General features: G+C 44.4%; 6 non-coding genes and 2 pseudogenes across 6 annotated transcripts; all 8 read right to left on the bottom strand.

Annotated features, from left to right (window-relative positions):
- Positions 1-2082: 2082 nt before the first annotated feature.
- Positions 2083-2273, bottom strand: LOC130315287 (U2 spliceosomal RNA). The gene has a single exon (XR_008862839.1). It is a non-coding gene; the product is annotated as a U2 spliceosomal RNA (small nuclear RNA).
- Positions 2274-4357: 2084 nt separating this feature from the next.
- On the bottom strand, positions 4358-4548 carry LOC130315286 (U2 spliceosomal RNA). The gene has a single exon (XR_008862838.1). It is a non-coding gene; the product is annotated as a U2 spliceosomal RNA (small nuclear RNA).
- A 2093-nt stretch (positions 4549-6641) lies between these two features.
- LOC130315309 (U2 spliceosomal RNA) lies at positions 6642-6832 on the bottom strand. Its single transcript, XR_008862856.1, has one exon. It is a non-coding gene; the product is annotated as a U2 spliceosomal RNA (small nuclear RNA).
- Positions 6833-8937: 2105 nt separating this feature from the next.
- Positions 8938-9113, bottom strand: LOC130315304 (U2 spliceosomal RNA; annotated as a pseudogene).
- Positions 9114-15938: 6825 nt separating this feature from the next.
- LOC130315308 (U2 spliceosomal RNA) lies at positions 15939-16129 on the bottom strand. The gene has a single exon (XR_008862855.1). It is a non-coding gene; the product is annotated as a U2 spliceosomal RNA (small nuclear RNA).
- A 2083-nt stretch (positions 16130-18212) lies between these two features.
- On the bottom strand, positions 18213-18403 carry LOC130315307 (U2 spliceosomal RNA). The gene has a single exon (XR_008862854.1). It is a non-coding gene; the product is annotated as a U2 spliceosomal RNA (small nuclear RNA).
- Positions 18404-20505: 2102 nt separating this feature from the next.
- On the bottom strand, positions 20506-20696 carry LOC130315297 (U2 spliceosomal RNA). The gene has a single exon (XR_008862848.1). It is a non-coding gene; the product is annotated as a U2 spliceosomal RNA (small nuclear RNA).
- A 2097-nt stretch (positions 20697-22793) lies between these two features.
- LOC130315305 (U2 spliceosomal RNA) lies at positions 22794-22892 on the bottom strand (annotated as a pseudogene; the record flags this gene model as incomplete).

The following is a 22892-nucleotide window of genomic DNA, read 5'->3' as shown; positions in this document are numbered from 1 at the left end:
GGGCGGGCCCAACAAGGTGCCCTTCATGGGCACTATCACTGCTTGCTGTCAGGGAGGCTGCCAGACAATTTCCCATGCACACTCTGGGCTGGGGGGCAGTCAACCACCAGTACACACAGCAGAACCTAAACCCATACCATTATTGCTAAGCAGCAAGACAGGGGCCCATTGCACTCCCACGGGGCCTTTTTAAATGCAATCCATAACCCGGATTTGCCAGGAACCCTTCTTACTCCTCCTACTTGCATGTGACACTGGGCTTAGGATCTGCATAGGAAACACACACACAAGCACACACCTACCTTTGTTGCCTGCAGATGCCTCCTTGGCTGTCCCCAAACGGTATCAAACCAACACCCACGGGAAGCTGTAAGCATAGAGGACATGCCTGCACCCCATTGGACTTACCTGTGTGGGTTAAACCCGGGTTATTTGACAACCTATGGCGGTGATGGTTCTGCTCAGGCAGAGCAGTGCTGATGCTCCTCATAAAGCTGTCGCTGCTGTGAAGGTTCTAGGTGACATCACAAATCCCTATGGTTACATACACAACAAAGCTGGGTTGTTGTTGTTTACACTCTGCAAGGCCTGTGGAAGTGAGTGACATCATAGCACTGTAGTTCTGAGGGTTCTAGATGGATGCAACAATCTCCTGTTGCTTCTATGAAGGCCATAATAGACGACATCACCAAACAGCTCCATAGTCACATACACAGCAAAGGAGAGATGTTGTTTACACCTAGTGATGTCAGTGGTATTGAGTGACATCACAGCACAGTGCTAAGGCTCCTGGGCCTGGACACAGCAGCGGCTGCAATATCTCAACGGAGAATACGTTTATATATATGTGTGTGTGTGCGCGTATATATATATATATATATATATATATATATATATATATATATATATTTCTCCGCCGAAATCACTTTTAAACCCATTTCCACCTTTTTTTCCCTTCTCTTCCTCTTACTTTTTTTTCACGTTTTTTTACGTTTTTCTCCTTTTCGCCTCTTTTCTTGGCGTATTATTCTTCTTTTTCTTCTTTTTTTTCGTCTAATGCATACCCCATCAGTGCAGCAATGCTTATTCAATACCGCCAGCAGATGGAGACACTGGGGGATAATTTTCTAAGGATTTATACTGATTTTTCCTGTCTGAATTTGTCGCACAGAAAGTTGCAGGCCAAATATGTGTGACATTTCTGCGACTTTAGCTTCTAGAGCATTTTTACAACATTATACATAGGTGCTGAATACATAAAAAGCGACTGTTCAGCGACAGACAAGTCGCATCGGCTGAAAGTAGGCCAGAATGTCAGTCCATGTTGGAGCAGGTTTAGATACAGTCTAAAGTATAGATCTCAAAGTCTGTGCACAGAATTTAGCAAGGGCCTCGCACCTTCTGATGCATCAGGTAGGTGCACAATAGCATAGCCTAACCCTCTGTACTTTGGTCTATATTGATGCGGGACATAGACAGCCAGCTGATGACCAATCCATTAGTGCAATGGATGGCTGGAAGCATTTGTCTTTGCCTTTGCAATACCACAGAAGCAATGCATGGTCAATGTACAGCAATGACACACCTGTGTGAACAGCCAGGAGACCCCCCCCCCCCCCATGTTATGTTACATAGTTACATAGTTAGTACGGTCGAAAAAAGACATATGTCCATCAAGTTCAACCAGGGAATTAAGGGGTAGGGGTGTGGCGCGATATTGGGGAAGGGATGAGATTTTATATTTCTTCATAAGCATTAATCTTATTTTGTCAATTAGGAACATTCAGCACCCACCCGCTATCAAGGCAGCTGCCTATCATGTCATGCCCTACCTGCACAGGTGTGCTGGCTACTCAAATGATCCAATTAAGGAGGCCATTTAGTCAGCAGCAGCAGAAGTCCTGTGCCTGGACGCTCCAACAGCGGCCAGACACAAGCAGAAGCAGAAGCAGCAGAAGCAGCAGCAGCACCACCTTTTGTTTTTTGGCTGCAGCAGCAGCAAGGCCCACAGGGCTGGCTAGCTGGCTAGCCAGCAAGCAGGTAGCAATGAAAGTAGGAATCTTTCTTTTTAACCCTGTAAGGGGGTGGTGCACTGTACCCGAAGATACTGCCATATCGGGTCAATGCATAGGGCGACGGAAGCAAGCTTCGAAATCGGCCCCCGTTCTCAAAAATCCATTTAATATATGGTCCCCAGATAGGGGACGTATCAGATATTAAACTGATAAGAACAGATACTACACTTGATCTTAGCCAAAAGGCCGAGAAGCGATAACCGTGAAAGGGGCGGGCCCAACAAGGTGCCCTTCATGGGCACTATCACTGCTTGCTGTCAGGGAGGCTGCCAGACAATTTTCCATGCACACTCTGGGCTGGGGGGCAGTCAACCACCAGTACACACAGCAGAACCTAAACCCATACCATTATTGCTAAGCAGCAAGACAGGGGCCCATTGCACTCCCACGGGGCCTTTTTAAATGCAATCCATAACCCGGATTTGCCAGGAACCCTTCTTACTCCTCCTACTTGCATGTGACACTGGGCTTAGGATCTGCATAGGAAACACACACACAAGCACACACCTACCTTTGTTGCCTGCAGATGCCTCCTTGGCTGTCCCCAAACGGTATCAAACCAACACCCACGGGAAGCTGTAAGCATAGAGGACATGCCTGCACCCCATTGGACTTACCTGTGTGGGTTAAACCCGGGTTATTTGACAACCTATGGCGGTGATGGTTCTGCTCAGGCAGAGCAGTGCTGATGCTCCTCATAAAGCTGTCGCTGCTGTGAAGGTTCTAGGTGACATCACAAATCCCTATGGTTACATACACAACAAAGCTGGGTTGTTGTTGTTTACACTCTGCAAGGCCTGTGGAAGTGAGTGACATCATAGCACTGTAGTTCTGAGGGTTCTAGATGGATGCAACAATCTCCTGTTGCTTCTATGAAGGCCATAATAGACGACATCACCAAACAGCTCCATAGTCACATACACAGCAAAGGAGAGATGTTGTTTACACCTAGTGATGTCAGTGGTATTGAGTGACATCACAGCACAGTGCTAAGGCTCCTGGGCCTGGACACAGCAGCGGCTGCAATATCTCAACGGAGAATACGTTTATATATATGTGTGTGTGTGCGCGTATATATATATATATATATATATATATATATATATATATATATATATTTCTCCGCCGAAATCACTTTTAAACCCATTTCCACCTTTTTTTCCCTTCTCTTCCTCTTACTTTTTTTTCACGTTTTTTTACGTTTTTCTCCTTTTCGCCTCTTTTCTGGGCGTATTATTCTTCTTTTTCTTCTTTTTTTTCGTCTAATGCATACCCCATCAGTGCAGCAATGCTTATTCAATACCGCCAGCAGATGGAGACACTGGGGGATAATTTTCTAAGGATTTATACTGATTTTTCCTGTCTGAATTTGTCGCACAGAAAGTTGCAGGCCAAATATGTGTGACATTTCTGCGACTTTAGCTTCTAGAGCATTTTTACAACATTATACATAGGTGCTGAATACATAAAAAGCGACTGTTCAGCGACAGACAAGTCGCATCGGCTGAAAGTAGGCCAGAATGTCAGTCCATGTTGGAGCAGGTTTAGATACAGTCTAAAGTATAGATCTCAAAGTCTGTGCACAGAATTTAGCAAGGGCCTCGCACCTTCTGATGCATCAGGTAGGTGCACAATAGCATAGCCTAACCCTCTGTACTTTGGTCTATATTGATGCGGGACATAGACAGCCAGCTGATGACCAATCCATTAGTGCAATGGATGGCTGGAAGCATTTGTCTTTGCCTTTGCAATACCACAGAAGCAATGCATGGTCAATGTACAGCAATGACACACCTGTGTGAACAGCCAGGAGACCCCCCCCATGTTATGTTACATAGTTACATAGTTAGTACGGTCGAAAAAAGACATATGTCCATCAAGTTCAACCAGGGAATTAAGGGGTAGGGGTGTGGCGCGATATTGGGGAAGGGATGAGATTTTATATTTCTTCATAAGCATTAATCTTATTTTGTCAATTAGGAACATTCAGCACCCACTCGCTATCAAGGCAGCTGCCTATCATGTCATGCCCTACCTGCACAGGTGTGCTGGCTACTCAAATGATCCAATTAAGGAGGCCATTTAGTCAGCAGCAGCAGAAGTCCTGTGCCTGGACGCTCCAACAGCGGCCAGACACAAGCAGAAGCAGAAGCAGCAGAAGCAGCAGCAGCACCTTTTGTTTTTTGGCTGCAGCAGCAGCAAGGCCCACAGGGCTGGCTACCTGGCTAGCCAGCAAGCAGGTAGCAATGAAAGTAGGAATCTTTCTTTTTAACCCTGTAAGGGGGTGGTGCACTGTACCCGAAGATACTGCCATATCGGGTCAATGCATAGGGCGACGGAAGCAAGCTTCGAAATCGGCCCCCGTTCTCAAAAATCCATTTAATATATGGTCCCCAGATAGGGGACGTATCAGATATTAAACTGATAAGAACAGATACTACACTTGATCTTAGCCAAAAGGCCGAGAAGCGATAACCGTGAAAGGGGCGGGCCCAACAAGGTGCCCTTCATGGGCACTATCACTGCTTGCTGTCAGGGAGGCTGCCAGACAATTTGCCATGCACACTCTGGGCTGGGGGGCAGTCAACCACCAGTACACACAGCAGAACCTAAACCCATACCATTATTGCTAAGCAGCAAGACAGGGGCCCATTGCACTCCCACGGGGCCTTTTTAAATGCAATCCATAACCCGGATTTGCCAGGAACCCTTCTTACTCCTCCTACTTGCATGTGACACTGGGCTTAGGATCTGCATAGGAAACACACTCACAAGCACACACCTACCTTTGTTGCCTGCAGATGCCTCCTTGGCTGTCCCCAAACGGTATCAAACCAACACCCACGGGAAGCTGTAAGCATAGAGGACATGCCTGCACCCCATTGGACTTACCTGTGTGGGTTAAACCCGGGTTATTTGACAACCTATGGCGGTGATGGTTCTGCTCAGGCAGAGCAGTGCTGATGCTCCTCATAAAGCTGTCGCTGCTGTGAAGGTTCTAGGTGACATCACAAATCCCTATGGTTACATACACAACAAAGCTGGGTTGTTGTTGTTTACACTCTGCAAGGCCTGTGGAAGTGAGTGACATCATAGCACTGTAGTTCTGAGGGTTCTAGATGGATGCAACAATCTCCTGTTGCTTCTATGAAGGCCATAATAGACGACATCACCAAACAGCTCCATAGTCACATACACAGCAAAGGAGAGATGTTGTTTACACCTAGTGATGTCAGTGGTATTGAGTGACATCACAGCACAGTGCTAAGGCTCCTGGGCCTGGACACAGCAGCGGCTGCAATATCTCAACGGAGAATACGTTTATATATATGTGTGTGTGTGCGCGTATATATATATATATATATATATATATATATATATATATATATATATTTCTCCGCCGAAATCACTTTTAAACCCATTTCCACCTTTTTTTTCCTTCTCTTCCTCTTACTTTTTTTTCACGTTTTTTTACGTTTTTCTCCTTTTCGCCTCTTTTCTGGGCGTATTATTCTTCTTTTTCTTCTTTTTTTTCGTCTAATGCATACCCCATCAGTGCAGCAATGCTTATTCAATACCGCCAGCAGATGGAGACACTGGGGGATAATTTTCTAAGGATTTATACTGATTTTTCCTGTCTGAATTTGTCGCACAGAAAGTTGCAGGCCAAATATGTGTGACATTTCTGCGACTTTAGCTTCTAGAGCATTTTTACAACATTATACATAGGTGCTGAATACATAAAAAGCGACTGTTCAGCGACAGACAAGTCGCATCGGCTGAAAGTAGGCCAGAATGTCAGTCCATGTTGGAGCAGGTTTAGATACAGTCTAAAGTATAGATCTCAAAGTCTGTGCACAGAATTTAGCAAGGGCCTCGCACCTTCTGATGCATCAGGTAGGTGCACAATAGCATAGCCTAACCCTCTGTACTTTGGTCTATATTGATGCGGGACATAGACAGCCAGCTGATGACCAATCCATTAGTGCAATGGATGGCTGGAAGCATTTGTCTTTGCCTTTGCAATACCACAGAAGCAATGCATGGTCAATGTACAGCAATGACACACCTGTGTGAACAGCCAGGAGACCCCCCCCCCCCCCATGTTATGTTACATAGTTACATAGTTAGTACGGTCGAAAAAAGACATATGTCCATCAAGTTCAACCAGGGAATTAAGGGGTAGGGGTGTGGCGCGATATTGGGGAAGGGATGAGATTTTATATTTCTTCATAAGCATTAATCTTATTTAGTCAATTAGGAACATTCAGCACCCACCCGCTATCAAGGCAGCTGCCTATCATGCCATGCCCTACCTGCACAGGTGTGCTGGCTACTCAAATGATCCAATTAAGGAGGCCATTTAGTCAGCAGCAGCAGAAGTCCTGTGCCTGGACGCTCCAACAGCGGCCAGACACAAGCAGAAGCAGAAGCAGCAGAAGCAGCAGCAGCACCACCTTTTGTTTTTTGGCTGCAGCAGCAGCAAGGCCCACAGGGCTGGCTAGCTGGCTAGCCAGCAAGCAGGTAGCAATGAAAGTAGGAATCTTTCTTTTTAACCCTGTAAGGGGGTGGTGCACTGTACCCGAAGATACTGCCATATCGGGTCAATGCATAGGGCGACGGAAGCAAGCTTCGAAATCGGCCCCCGTTCTCAAAAATCCATTTAATATATGGTCCCCAGATAGGGGACGTATCAGATATTAAACTGATAAGAACAGATACTACACTTGATCTTAGCCAAAAGGCCGAGAAGCGATAACCGTGAAAGGGGCGGGCCCAACAAGGTGCCCTTCATGGGCACTATCACTGCTTGCTGTCAGGGAGGCTGCCAGACAATTTTCCATGCACACTCTGGGCTGGGGGGCAGTCAACCACCAGTACACACAGCAGAACCTAAACCCATACCATTATTGCTAAGCAGCAAGACAGGGGCCCATTGCACTCCCACGGGGCCTTTTTAAATGCAATCCATAACCCGGATTTGCCAGGAACCCTTCTTACTCCTCCTACTTGCATGTGACACTGGGCTTAGGATCTGCATAGGAAACACACACACAAGCACACACCTACCTTTGTTGCCTGCAGATGCCTCCTTGGCTGTCCCCAAACGGTATCAAACCAACACCCACGGGAAGCTGTAAGCATAGAGGACATGCCTGCACCCCATTGGACTTACCTGTGTGGGTTAAACCCGGGTTATTTGACAACCTATGGCGGTGATGGTTCTGCTCAGGCAGAGCAGTGCTGATGCTCCTCATAAAGCTGTCGCTGCTGTGAAGGTTCTAGGTGACATCACAAATCCCTATGGTTACATACACAACAAAGCTGGGTTGTTGTTGTTTACACTCTGCAAGGCCTGTGGAAGTGAGTGACATCATAGCACTGTAGTTCTGAGGGTTCTAGATGGATGCAACAATCTCCTGTTGCTTCTATGAAGGCCATAATAGACGACATCACCAAACAGCTCCATAGTCACATACACAGCAAAGGAGAGATGTTGTTTACACCTAGTGATGTCAGTGGTATTGAGTGACATCACAGCACAGTGCTAAGGCTCCTGGGCCTGGACACAGCAGCGGCTGCAATATCTCAACGGAGAATACGTTTATATATATGTGTGTGTGTGCGCGTATATATATATATATATATATATATATATATATATATATATATATATTTCTCCGCCGAAATCACTTTTAAACCCATTTCCACCTTTTTTTCCCTTCTCTTCCTCTTACTTTTTTTTCACGTTTTTTTACGTTTTTCTCCTTTTCGCCTCTTTTCTGGGCGTATTATTCTTCTTTTTCTTCTTTTTTTTCGTCTAATGCATACCCCATCAGTGCAGCAATGCTTATTCAATACCGCCAGCAGATGGAGACACTGGGGGATAATTTTCTAAGGATTTATACTGATTTTTCCTGTCTGAATTTGTCGCACAGAAAGTTGCAGGCCAAATATGTGTGACATTTCTGCGACTTTAGCTTCTAGAGCATTTTTACAACATTATACATAGGTGCTGAATACATAAAAAGCGACTGTTCAGCGACAGACAAGTCGCATCGGCTGAAAGTAGGCCAGAATGTCAGTCCATGTTGGAGCAGGTTTAGATACAGTCTAAAGTATAGATCTCAAAGTCTGTGCAAAGAATTTAGCAAGGGCCTCGCACCTTCTGATGCATCAGGTAGGTGCACAATAGCATAGCCTAACCCTCTGTACTTTGGTCTATATTGATGCGGGACATAGACAGCCAGCTGATGACCAATCCATTAGTGCAATGGATGGCTGGAAGCATTTGTCTTTGCCTTTGCAATACCACAGAAGCAATGCATGGTCAATGTACAGCAATGACACACCTGTGTGAACAGCCAGGAGACCCCCCCCCCCCCCCCCATGTTATGTTACATAGTTACATAGTTAGTACGGTCGAAAAAAGACATATGTCCATCAAGTTCAACCAGGGAATTAAGGGGTAGGGGTGTGGCGCGATATTGGGGAAGGGATGAGATTTTATATTTCTTCATAAGCATTAATCTTATTTTGTCAATTAGGAACATTCAGCACCCACCCGCTATCAAGGCAGCTGCCTATCATGTCATGCCCTACCTGCACAGGTGTGCTGGCTACTCAAATGATCCAATTAAGGAGGCCATTTAGTCAGCAGCAGCAGAAGTCCTGTGCCTGGACGCTCCAACAGCGGCCAGACACAAGCAGAAGCAGAAGCAGCAGAAGCAGCAGAAGCAGCAGCAGCACCACCTTTTGTTTTTTGGCTGCAGCAGCAGCAAGGCCCACAGGGCTGGCTAGCTGGCTAGCCAGCAAGCAGGTAGCAATGAAAGTAGGAATCTTTCTTTTTAACCCTGTAAGGGGGTGGTGCACTGTACCCGAAGATACTGCCATATCGGGTCAATGCATAGGGCGACGGAAGCAAGCTTCGAAATCGGCCCCCGTTCTCAAAAATCCATTTAATATATGGTCCCCAGATAGGGGACGTATCAGATATTAAACTGATAAGAACAGATTTTTTACTTTTAGATATAATATTCTTAGACTAAAAGACCTTACGCAGTCCAGATTATACTTAGTCTGCTAAAAGCATATTCCACAGATGTAGATTCCAAAGACTTTTAGCCACTTTGTGACCTAATCTTTTTTTATCCAATAAATAGAAAACATACATCTCACTAAGAGCTAGGCGAACACAATCTTTAGAGGTAATAGTGTCTCTTTTAAAAAGAAGAATATTCCTCGTCTTCCATAGTGCAATTTTAATACAATTTATACTAATCCACAAAACCCGAGACTTTTCCACAGATAAAACATTATAAAATCCATATAAAATAACTTCATGATTTAAAAAATTAAGATCAGAAATGAATTTTAGTAAGGGTCCTATCAAATGCCAAATCTCTTGGGCGTAAAAACAGTTCCAAAAAAGGTGTAAAACTGTTTCCTCACTAGGACACCCCATTCTCGGGCACTTTGCACTACGACACAATCCTCTTCTGTGTTGGAATTCTCTGGTAGGCAAACATTGATGTGCTATCTGCCAGGCCAGATCTTTTAAGTCATTAGATAAGAATCCCATATTCACCATCCTCCAAACTCTTAGAGATTTCTCAGTGGAATAATTAGATATCAAGCAAATCTGTTCTATCTTCCTGATTTCAGGAACTAATTTTCGTGCATTACTACAAATTTCTTGACTAAAATTAGCAATGCCATAAATACGAATAATCTTTTCTAAAACCACATAGTGCGCTGGGGGAATAAATAAGATTGGGGACGTTAAAGGTAAGGTTATCCACTTTCTTTTTCTAAAAATGTGACCTGCAGCATATTTTAAAAAATAAGACCAATAACAGTTTCTTTGCAAGCCATTAAAACACATAGAAAAAAAGTGAATATATAAAAACCTTTTTAAATCAGGCACATCCTTACCCCCCAATTTCTTTGTCTTCATCATTACATCTCTCCTGAGTTTATCCATTTTAGACCCCCATAAAAAATGAAAGCAAATCTTGTTTAAAAACTTTAAGGTGCGTTCACTCGGTGGGAAAACCAAGCTTAAATATAGCATGATAGGTAGCAACAAAGCTTTCATTATCAGTACTTTTCCTTCTATTGTTAATTTCCTCATTTTCCAAAAACTTATTTTCTTTTGCACTTTCTCTTTGACGATGGACCAGCTTTCCTCTCCATTATTTTCATTGTCAAAGATGACACCCAAGATTTTGATTTTATCATATTGCACATTCACCTCCGTATTGCCCCAATTCCCTATTGCAAAGCAATCACATTTATTTTTATTTAATTTGAAGCCAGAGCCCTCACAAAAAAATTCTGTCTGTCTGATAGCACGTTTCAGGGATGGTTCATCTGGACATAGAATATTAACATCATCCATGTATGCTATCGTCTTTACGCTCTGTCCTCCACTTCCAGGGATTGGCACTCCTCTAATGAGCTTATCTTTTCTCAAAACATTCAACAGAGGTTCTATTGCACATATGAAAAGAATGGGTGATAGGGGGCACCCCTGTTTCACCCCAGACTGTAAACATACCTCTTGGGATAAAAAACCGTTAATTAAAATACGACTAAAACAGTTTTTATATAAAAGTGCAATTTTTCCAACAATAAAATCAGGAAAATTCATTTTCTTTAAAACCAACCATAAAAAATCATGAGAAACACGGTCATAAGCCTTTTGAAAATCCAAGGATAAAATTGCCAATTTCTGATCACATTGTTTCTGATACCATAAAACATCTTTTACAAGGTTTAGATGATCACTTATTTTCCTTCCAGGTACTCCGCATACTTGGTCACTGTGTATAACCTTAGAAATTACCTGCTTGAGCCTATTTGCTAAAATTTTTGCTAAAACCTTATAGTCTGTATTTAGCAGGGTAATAGGCCTCCAATTTTCTAATTTAGAGATGTCTCCTTTTTTAAAAATCAGAGTAACAACACCATCTCTCCAGGACGCAGGTAAAATCTCAGATTTAAAAGCACAGTTAAAAATACCTAAAAGATCATCTTTTAAAATGGACCAAAAACACAGATAAAATTCAACTGGCAACCCATCCGAACCAGGTGTTTTACCATTTAAAAAACTCTTAAAAGTGCTTAAAAGTTCAGGTAAAAAGATTTCATCACAAAGGCTCTCTTGGTCAGTTTTGTCAAGTTTTGAATCCAAGGTATCTAAAACATCATTAGTAAAGGAAATATCAATATCTTTTTTATTAAAAAGCTCCTGATAAAATACTTGTGCTTCTCGCAACATCTCTTCATTAGTTATCTTCCCTTCTATTACAGATATCATTTCTTTCTTTCCCACCACCTTCTTAAAAAAGAATCTCGAACACTTTTCATCATTCTCCAGACATTGCACCTTGCTGTTAAAAATCATTTCTTTTCCTTTTTGACTAATGGCATTTTTTATTTCATTCTTTGTCTGAGCAATAACATCATCCATCTCAAGCCCGGCTTGCTTTAGTTTATAATATGTTTGGATTTTAGTGTTTAACATTTTAAACCATAACTTTTTCTCCTTAGCCTTTTGGATGCCCACACGGATAAAAAACAGTTTAGTCCACTTTTTAACATCCTCCCACCAATCCAAAATATTTTTATATTGGGATTGACGCAATCTCCATTTGTTATAAGCAGCAATAAAATCATTTTTTGTTTTCATGTCCTCTAATAAAGTAGTGTTGAGCTTCCAAACGCCTCTGCCTTTCTCTAGGCCAGGTAAAGTGACATGTGCATGTAATAACTTATGATCAGAGAAAATATTCGATAAAAGAGAAACCTCAACTAGATTAAAACTTTCCGATAAAAAAATAAAATCAATCCTGGATTTGCAGACATTATTTTCCCATGTGTAACCAGGGTCGTCTGGGTATTTTCTCCTCCAGACATCGGTAAAGTTAAAATCCTCAGTCATACTCTTAATCTGTTTCTCTGTTTTATCCACTCTGACATGCACACTTCCACTCTCACGATGATCACCACTCATACAACAATTAAAATCTCCAGCCATTAAAATAGGTGTTGAACCTGGGATAAAAGCCTGAATATCATTAATCAAGTCGGCTCTCTCATTTTTTTCAGGAGAAGCATAGATGTTAAAAAGCTTAATCTCTGAGCCATTGTACTTAATATTAACTAATAGCGCTCTACCAGGTATAATTTCTAAGAAGGACAAAACTTGTACATCTGAACCTCTAAACAAGATCCCAACACCTGAAGATCTGTTCAGATTGTCACCCGACCAGACCGATGGTCCCAAAGTCCAGCTACGACAAAGGTCCTCATAATTTGGACTATGTTCAATTCCACATTCTTGTAAAAAGAACAGAGAACAGTCCAAGGTCTCTAAAAAACTAAACAAAGCAGCCCTTCTCGTAGGGCTCTTTAGACCTCTCACATTAAGAGAGGAGCACTTTAAGGAAGCTATTCGCTACTGGAGTTTGAGTCCGATATGAAACCCACAGGTGACTCCGGGCTTTCGAACTCTTTGATATTTTTTGGATCGGACGCTGATCTTATAGAAGGCCTCCATGCATGTTGACTGTCCTCACATTCGTCTGAGCTTTTTTTGACAGGCCGTTTAATGCCAAGTTGTGGCTCATCTCCAAGTTCCTTCTTCCGCTTGATCTCCTTCACGCCAACCTCCATGGCTTCACTGCTCACTAGTGACCCTCCACCACCAGAACCCTCCACAGAAGGTCTCCCCTCTGTCTCAGGCACAGCAGAAAGGTCCATAAGCTCCGCCACGACATGAGAAGTTACAGCCGGCTTTTCTGAAGGCGCCTCAGACCGCTGGGGTGCTTTCGCAGGTGGTACTTCAGCTTGCACTACACCCACTCTCCCCGCTACACGGTCAGCCCACGATCTAGCTACACTGGAACGGAGACTGCAATCTTTAAAGGCATGGCCTTCTTCACCACAAATGTTGCAGACGATTTTAGCACAGTCCTTAGAAACATGGCCTTCTTGATTGCACCGACCACAGCGAACTGTAGTGTCCGTGCAAACTTCCATAGTATGTCCGAATTTCTTACATTTCCTACAAAAAGTAGGCATCTCGGGATAAAACAAATAGCCCTTATCCCGACCGATAGAAAAGTTGGAGGGTGGATGACACAACCCTCCAATGCCAGTAGCATCCTCCTTCATTTTCACAAAAAACTTATGTTTCCCCGTCCATAGGTCTTCTGAATTCATCACCTTATGGGAATACTTAACAGAACTGCAGTATTTCCCCAAAAAGAGCTCAATATGGGACACAGTCACAAAGGGATTGTGCATACACACAACTAGAGGAATATCGCCTCCAGTATACAACACTGTGACCGTGATCCCATCAAGCTCAGCAAGGTCTTGATTGCTTTTCAGCTTCTCAAAAAGATTCTGGCATGCATAAGCAGAGTCCAGAGTTAGGATGAAGCTGCCCTTCCGAGGATCTCTGAGACAGACGATGTTCTCTTTCTTCACCCCAAGAAGCTTGTAGAGAGTTTCTTTCACAAAATAAGAAAGTTGGACGAGTTCTTGCTTGTCTTCATCAACATCAAAGCGAAAGGAAAAACGAATCCGCGTTTCACCGGATGTAAGGTAACGGATGCGAACACCCATCTTGTCGATCGCCTTTTCGGTTCCTCGTAGCAGCCCCCCTTGGAAAAGGTAGGACAAACTCCCAGGATCCTCCTGACCAGACACTTGATCTAGCCAAAAGGCCGAGAAGCGATAACCGTGAAAGGGGCGGGCCCAACAAGGTGCCCTTCATGGGCACTATCACTGCTTGCTGTCAGGGAGGCTGCCAGACAATTTTCCATGCACACTCTGGGCTGGGGGGCAGTCAACCACCAGTACACACAGCAGAACCTAAACCCATACCAGTATTGCTAAGCAGCAAGACAGGGGCCCATTGCACTCCCACGGGGCCTTTTTAAATGCAATCCATAACCCGGATTTGCCAGGAACCCTTCTTACTCCTCCTACTTGCATGTGACACTGGGCTTAGGATCTGCATAGGAAACACACACACAAGCACACACCTACCTTTGTTGCCTGCAGATGCCTCCTTGGCTGTCCCCAAACGGTATCAAACCAACACCCACGGGAAGCTGTAAGCATAGAGGACATGCCTGCACCCCATTGGACTTACCTGTGTGGGTTAAACCCGGGTTATTTGACAACCTATGGCGGTGATGGTTCTGCTCAGGCAGAGCAGTGCTGATGCTCCTCATAAAGCTGTCGCTGCTGTGAAGGTTCTAGGTGACATCACAAATCCCTATGGTTACATACACAACAAAGCTGGGTTGTTGTTGTTTACACTCTGCAAGGCCTGTGGAAGTGAGTGACATCATAGCACTGTAGTTCTGAGGGTTCTAGATGGATGCAACAATCTCCTGTTGCTTCTATGAAGGCCATAATAGACGACATCACCAAACAGCTCCATAGTCACATACACAGCAAAGGAGAGATGTTGTTTACACCTAGTGATGTCAGTGGTATTGAGTGACATCACAGCACAGTGCTAAGGCTCCTGGGCCTGGACACAGCAGCGGCTGCAATATCTCAACGGAGAATACGTTTATATATATGTATGTGTGTGCGCGTATATATATATATATATATATATATATATATATATATATATATATATATTTCTCCGCCGAAATCACTTTTAAACCCATTTCCACCTTTTTTTCCCTTCTCTTCCTCTTACTTTTTTTTAACGTTTTTTTACGTTTTTCTCCTTTTCGCCTCTTTTCTGGGCGTATTATTCTTCTTTTTCTTCTTTTTTTTCGTCTAATGCATACCCCATCAGTGCAGCAATGCTTATTCAATACCGCCAGCAGATGGAGACACTGGGGGATAATTTTCTAAGGATTTATACTGATTTTTCCTGTCTGAATTTGTCGCACAGAAAGTTGCAGGCCAAATATGTGTGACATTTCTGCGACTTTAGCTTCTAGAGCATTTTTACAACATTATACATAGGTGCTGAATACATAAAAAGCGACTGTTCAGCGACAGACAAGTCGCATCGGCTGAAAGTAGGCCAGAATGTCAGTCCATGTTGGAGCAGGTTTAGATACAGTCTAAAGTATAGATATCAAAGTCTGTGCACAGAATTTAGCAAGGGCCTCGCACCTTCTGATGCATCAGGTAGGTGCACAATAGCATAGCCTAACCCTCTGTACTTTGGTCTATATTGATGCGGGACATAGACAGCCAGCTGATGACCAATCCATTAGTGCAATGGATGGCTGGAAGCATTTGTCTTTGCCTTTGCAATACCACAGAAGCAATGCATGGTCAATGTACAGCAATGACACACCTGTGTGAACAGCCAGGAGACCCCCCCCCCCCCATGTTATGTTACATAGTTACATAGTTAGTACGGTCGAAAAAAGACATATGTCCATCAAGTTCAACCAGGGAATTAAGGGGTAGGGGTGTGGCGCGATATTGGGGAAGGGATGAGATTTTATATTTCTTCATAAGCATTAATCTTATTTATAAGCATTAATCTTATTTTGTCAATTAGGAACATTCAGCACCCACCCGCTATCAAGGCAGCTGCCTATCATGTCATGCCCTACCTGCACAGGTGTGCTGGCTACTCAAATGATCCAATTAAGGAGGCCATTTAGTCAGCAGCAGCAGAAGTCCTGTGCCTGGACGCTCCAACAGCGGCCAGACACAAGCAGAAGCAGAAGCAGCAGAAGCAGCAGCAGCACCACCTTTTGTTTTTTGGCTGCAGCAGCAGCAAGGCCCACAGGGCTGGCTAGCTGGCTAGCCAGCAAGCAGGTAGCAATGAAAGTAGGAATCTTTCTTTTTAACCCTGTAAGGGGGTGGTGCACTGTACCCGAAGATACTGCCATATCGGGTCAATGCATAGGGCGACGGAAGCAAGCTTCGAAATCGGCCCCCGTTCTCAAAAATCCATTTAATATATGGTCCCCAGATAGGGGACGTATCAGATATTAAACTGATAAGAACAGATACTACACTTGATCTTAGCCAAAAGGCCGAGAAGCGATAACCGTGAAAGGGGCGGGCCCAACAAGGTGCCCTTCATGGGCACTATCACTGCTTGCTGTCAGGGAGGCTGCCAGACAATTTTCCATGCACACTCTGGGCTGGGGGGCAGTCAACCACCAGTACACACAGCAGAACCTAAACCCATACCATTATTGCTAAGCAGCAAGACAGGGGCCCATTGCACTCCCACGGGGCCTTTTTAAATGCAATCCATAACCCGGATTTGCCAGGAACCCTTCTTACTCCTCCTACTTGCATGTGACACTGGGCTTAGGATCTGCATAGGAAACACACACACAAGCACACACCTACCTTTGTTGCCTGCAGATGCCTCCTTGGCTGTCCCCAAACGGTATCAAACCAACACCCACGGGAAGCTGTAAGCATAGAGGACATGCCTGCACCCCATTGGACTTACCTGTGTGGGTTAAACCCGGGTTATTTGACAACCTATGGCGGTGATGGTTCTGCTCAGGCAGAGCAGTGCTGATGCTCCTCATAAAGCTGTCGCTGCTGTGAAGGTTCTAGGTGACATCACAAATCCCTATGGTTACATACACAACAAAGCTGGGTTGTTGTTGTTTACACTCTGCAAGGCCTGTGGAAGTGAGTGACATCATAGCACTGTAGTTCTGAGGGTTCTAGATGGATGCAACAATCTCCTGTTGCTTCTATGAAGGCCATAATAGACGACATCACCAAACAGCTCCATAGTCACATACACAGCAAAGGAGAGATGTTGTTTACACCTAGTGATGTCAGTGGTATTGAGTGACATCACAGCACAGTGCTAAGGCTCCTGGGCCTGGACACAGCAGCGGCTGCAATATCTCAACGGAGAATACGTTTATATATATGTGTGTGTGTGCGCGTATATATATATATATATATATGTATATATATATATATATATATTTCTCCGCCGAAATCACTTTTAAACCCATTTCCACCTTTTTTTCCCTTCTCTTCCTCTTACTTTTTTTTCACGTTTTTTTACGTTTTTCTCCTTTTCGCCTCTTTTCTGGGCGTATTATTCTTCTTTTTCTTCTTTTTTTTTTTCGTCTAATGCATACCCCATCAGTGCAGCAATGCTTATTCAATACCGCCAGCAGATGGAGACACTGGGGGATAATTTTCTAAGGATTTATACAGATTTTTCCTGTCTGAATTTGTCGCACAGAAAGTTGCAGGCCAAATATGTGTGACATTTCTGCGACTTTAGCTTCTAGAGCATTTTTACAACATTATACATAGGTGCTGAATACATAAAAAGCGACTGTTCAGCGACAGACAAGTCGCATCGGCTGAAAGTAGGCCAGAATGTCAGTCCATGTTGGAGCAGGTTTAGATACAGTCTAAAGTATAGATCTCAAAGTCTGTGCACAGAATTTAGCAAGGGCCTCGCACCTTCTGATGCATCAGGTAGGTGCACAATAGCATAGCCTAACCCTCTGTACTTTGGTCTATATTGATGCGGGACATAGACAGCCAGCTGATGACCAATCCATTAGTGCAATGGATGGCTGGAAGCATTTGTCTTTGCCTTTGCAATACCACAGAAGCAATGCATGGTCAATGTACAGCAATGACACACCTGTGTGAACAGCCAGGAGACCCCCCCCCCCCCCATGTTATGTTACATAGTTACATAGTTAGTACGGTCGAAAAAAGACATATGTCCATCAAGTTCAACCAGGGAATTAAGGGGTAGGGGTGTGGCGCGATATTGGGGAAGGGATGAGATTTTATATTTCTTCATAAGCATTAATCTTATTTTGTCAATTAGGAACATTCAGCACCCACCCGCTATCAAGGCAGCTGCCTATCATGTCATGCCCTACCTGCACAGGTGTGCTGGCTACTCAAATGATCCAATTAAGGAGGCCATTTAGTCAGCAGCAGCAGAAGTCCTGTGCCTGGACGCTCCAACAGCGGCCAGACACAAGCAGAAGCAGAAGCAGCAGCAGCACCACCTTTTGTTTTTTGGCTGCAGCAGCAGCAAGGCCCACAGGGCTGGCTAGCTGGCTAGCCAGCAAGCAGGTAGCAATGAAAGTAGGAATCTTTCTTTTTAACCCTGTAAGGGGGTGGTGCACTGTACCCGAAGATACTGCCATATCGGGTCAATGCATAGGGCGACGGAAGCAAGCTTCGAAATCGGCCCCCGTTCTCAAAAATCCATTTAATATATGGTCCCCAGATAGGGGACGTATCAGATATTAAACTGATAAGAACAGATACTACACTTGATCTTAGCCAAAAGGCCGAGAAGCGATAACCGTGAAAGGGGCGGGCCCAACAAGGTGCCCTTCATGGGCACTATCACTGCTTGCTGTCAGGGAGGCTGCCAGACAATTTTCCATGCACACTCTGGGCTGGGGGGCAGTCAACCACCAGTACACACAGCAGAACCTAAACCCATACCATTATTGCTAAGCAGCAAGACAGGGGCCCATTGCACTCCCACGGGGCCTTTTTAAATGCAATCCATAACCCGGATTTGCCAGGAACCCTTCTTACTCCTCCTACTTGCATGTGACACTGGGCTTAGGATCTGCATAGGAAACACACACACAAGCACACACCTACCTTTGTTGCCTGCAGATGCCTCCTTGGCTGTCCCCAAACGGTATCAAACCAACACCCACGGGAAGCTGTAAGCATAGAGGACATGCCTGCACCCCATTGGACTTACCTGTGTGGGTTAAACCCGGGTTATTTGACAACCTATGGCGGTGATGGTTCTGCTCAGGCAGAGCAGTGCTGATGCTCCTCATAAAGCTGTCGCTGCTGTGAAGGTTCTAGGTGACATCACAAATCCCTATGGTTACATACACAACAAAGCTGGGTTGTTGTTGTTTACACTCTGCAAGGCCTGTGGAAGTGAGTGACATCATAGCACTGTAGTTCTGAGGGTTCTAGATGGATGCAACAATCTCCTGTTGCTTCTATGAAGGCCATAATAGACGACATCACCAAACAGCTCCATAGTCACATACACAGCAAAGGAGAGATGTTGTTTACACCTAGTGATGTCAGTGGTATTGAGTGACATCACAGCACAGTGCTAAGGCTCCTGGGCCTGGACACAGCAGCGGCTGCAATATCTCAACGGAGAATACGTTTATATATATGTGTGTGTGTGCGCGTATATATATATATATATATATATATATATATATATATATATATATTTCTCCGCCGAAATCACTTTTAAACCCATTTCCACCTTTTTTTCCCTTCTCTTCCTCTTACTTTTTTTTTCACGTTTTTTTACGTTTTTCTCCTTTTCGCCTCTTTTCTGGGCGTATTATTCTTCTTTTTCTTCTTTTTTTTTCGTCTAATGCATACCCCATCAGTGCAGCAATGCTTATTCAATACCGCCAGCAGATGGAGACACTGGGGGATAATTTTCTAAGGATTTATACTGATTTTTCCTGTCTGAATTTGTCGCACAGAAAGTTGCAGGCCAAATATGTGTGACATTTCTGCGACTTTAGCTTCTAGAGCATTTTTACAACATTATACATAGGTGCTGAATACATAAAAAGCGACTGTTCAGCGACAGACAAGTCGCATCGGCTGAAAGTAGGCCAGAATGTCAGTCCATGTTGGAGCAGGTTTAGATACAGTCTAAAGTATAGATCTCAAAGTCTGTGCACAGAATTTAGCAAGGGCCTCGCACCTTCTGATGCATCAGGTAGGTGCACAATAGCATAGCCTAACCCTCTGTACTTTGGTCTATATTGATGCGGGACATAGACAGCCAGCTGATGACCAATCCATTAGTGCAATGGATGGCTGGAAGCATTTGTCTTTGCCTTTGCAATACCACAGAAGCAATGCATGGTCAATGTACAGCAATGACACACCTGTGTGAAACAGCCAGGAGACCCCCCCCCCCCCCCCCCATGTTATGTTACATAGTTACATAGTTAGTACGGTCGAAAAAAGACATATGTCCATCAAGTTCAACCAGGGAATTAAGGGGTAGGGGTGTGGCGCGATATTGGGGAAGGGATGAGATTTTATATTTCTTCATAAGCATTAATCTTATTTTGTCAATTAGGAACATTCAGCACCCACCCCGCTATCAAGGCAGCTGCCTATCATGTCATGCCCTACCTGCACAGGTGTGCTGGCTACTCAAATGATCCAATTAAGGAGGCCATTTAGTCAGCAGCAGCAGAAGTCCTGTGCCTGGACGCTCCAACAGCGGCCAGACACAAGCAGAAGCAGAAGCAGCAGAAGCAGCAGCAGCAGCACCACCTTTTGTTTTTTGGCTGCAGCAGCAGCAAGGCCCACAGGGCTGGCTAGCTGGCTAGCCAGCAAGCAGGTAGCAATGAAAGTAGGAATCTTTCTTTTTAACCCTGTAAGGGGGTGGTGCACTGTACCCGAAGATACTGCCATATCGGGTCAATGCATAGGGCGACGGAAGCAAGCTTCGAAATCGGCCCCCGTTCTCAAAAATCCATTTAATATATGGTCCCCAGATAGGGGACGTATCAGATATTAAACTGATAAGAACAGATACTACACTTGATCTTAGCCAAAAGGCCGAGAAGCGATAACCGTGAAAGGGGCGGGCCCAACAAGGTGCCCTTCATGGGCACTATCACTGCTTGCTGTCAGGGAGGCTGCCAGACAATTTTCCATGCACACTCTGGCTGGGGGGCAGTCAACCACCAGTACACACAGCAGAACCTAAACCCATACCATTATTGCTAAGCAGCAAGACAGGGGCCCATTGCACTCCCACGGGGCCTTTTTAAATGCAATCCATAACCCGGATTTGCCAGGAACCCTTCTTACTCCTCCTACTTGCATGTGACACTGGCTTAGGATCTGCATAGGAAACACACACACAAGCACACACCTACCTTTGTTGCCTGCAGATGCCTCCTTGGCTGTCCCCAAACGGTATCAAACCAACACCCACGGGAAGCTGTAAGCATAGAGGACATGCCTGCACCCCATTGGACTTACCTGTGTGGGTTAAACCCGGGTTATTTGACAACCTATGGCGGTGATGGTTCTGCTCAGGCAGAGCAGTGCTGATGCTCCTCATAAAGCTGTCGCTGCTGTGAAGGTTCTAGGTGACATCACAAATCCCTATGGTTACATACACAACAAAGCTGGGTTGTTGTTGTTTACACTCTGCAAGGCCTGTGGAAGTGAGTGACATCATAGCACTGTAGTTCTGAGGGTTCTAGATGGATGCAACAATCTCCTGTTGCTTCTATGAAGGCCATAATAGACGACATCACCAAACAGCTCCATAGTCACATACACAGCAAAGGAGAGATGTTGTTTACACCTAGTGATGTCAGTGGTATTGAGTGACATCACAGCACAGTGCTAAGGCTCCTGGGCCTGGACACAGCAGCGGCTGCAATATCTCAACGGAGAATACGTTTATATATATGTGTGTGTGTGCGCGTATATATATATATATATATATATATATATATATATATATATATATATATATATTTCTCCGCCAAAATCACTTTTAAACCCATTTCCACCTTTTTTTCCCTTCTCTTCCTCTTACTTTTTTTTCACGTTTTTTTACGTTTTTCTCCTTTTCGCCTCTTTTCTGGGCGTATTATTCTTCTTTTTCTTCTTTTTTTTCGTCTAATGCATACCCCATCAGTGCAGCAATGCTTATTCAATACCGCCAGCAGATGGAGACACTGGGGGATAATTTTCTAAGGATTTATACTGATTTTTCCTGTCTGAATTTGTCGCACAGAAAGTTGCAGGCCAAATATGTGTGACATTTCTGCGACTTTAGCTTCTAGAGCATTTTTACAACATTATACATAGGTGCTGAATACATAAAAAGCGACTGTTCAGCGACAGACAAGTCGCATCGGCTGAAAGTAGGCCAGAATGTCAGTCCATGTTGGAGCAGGTTTAGATACAGTCTAAAGTATAGATCTCAAAGTCTGTGCACAGAATTTAGCAAGGGCCTCGCACCTTCTGATGCATCAGGTAGGTGCACAATAGCATAGCCTAACCCTCTGTACTTTGGTCTATATTGATGCGGGACATAGACAGCCAGCTGATGACCAATCCATTAGTGCAATGGATGGCTGGAAGCATTTGTCTTTGCCTTTGCAATACCACAGAAGCAATGCATGGTCAATGTACAGCAATGACACACCTGTGTGAACAGCCAGGAGACCCCCCCCCCCCCCATGTTATGTTACATAGTTACATAGTTAGTACGGTCGAAAAAAGACATATGTCCATCAAGTTCAACCAGGGAATTAAGGGGTAGGGGTGTGGCGCGATATTGGGGAAGGGATGAGATTTTATATTTCTTCATAAGCATTAATCTTATTTTGTCAATTAGGAACATTCAGCACCCACCCGCTATCAAGGCAGCTGCCTATCATGTCATGCCCTACCTGCACAGGTGTGCTGGCTACTCAAATGATCCAATTAAGGAGGCCATTTAGTCAGCAGCAGCAGAAGTCCTGTGCCTGGACGCTCCAACAGCGGCCAGACACAAGCAGAAGCAGAAGCAGCAGAAGCAGCAGCAGCACCACCTTTTGTTTTTTGGCTGCAGCAGCAGCAAGGCCCACAGGGCTGGCTAGCTGGCTAGCCAGCAAGCAGGTAGCAATGAAAGTAGGAATCTTTCTTTTTAACCCTGTAAGGGGGTGGTGCACTGTACCCGAAGATACTGCCATATCGGGTCAATGCATAGGGCGACGGAAGCAAGCTTCGAAATCGGCCCCCGTTCTCAAAAATCCATTT

The sequence above is a fragment of the Hyla sarda genome, unplaced genomic scaffold (genome assembly GCF_029499605.1).
Source record: "Hyla sarda isolate aHylSar1 unplaced genomic scaffold, aHylSar1.hap1 scaffold_1862, whole genome shotgun sequence".
Lineage (NCBI taxonomy): Eukaryota > Metazoa > Chordata > Amphibia > Anura > Hylidae > Hyla > Hyla sarda.
Note: the sequence above shows the minus strand (reverse complement) of the source record. Positions and strands in the feature narration are given on the sequence as shown.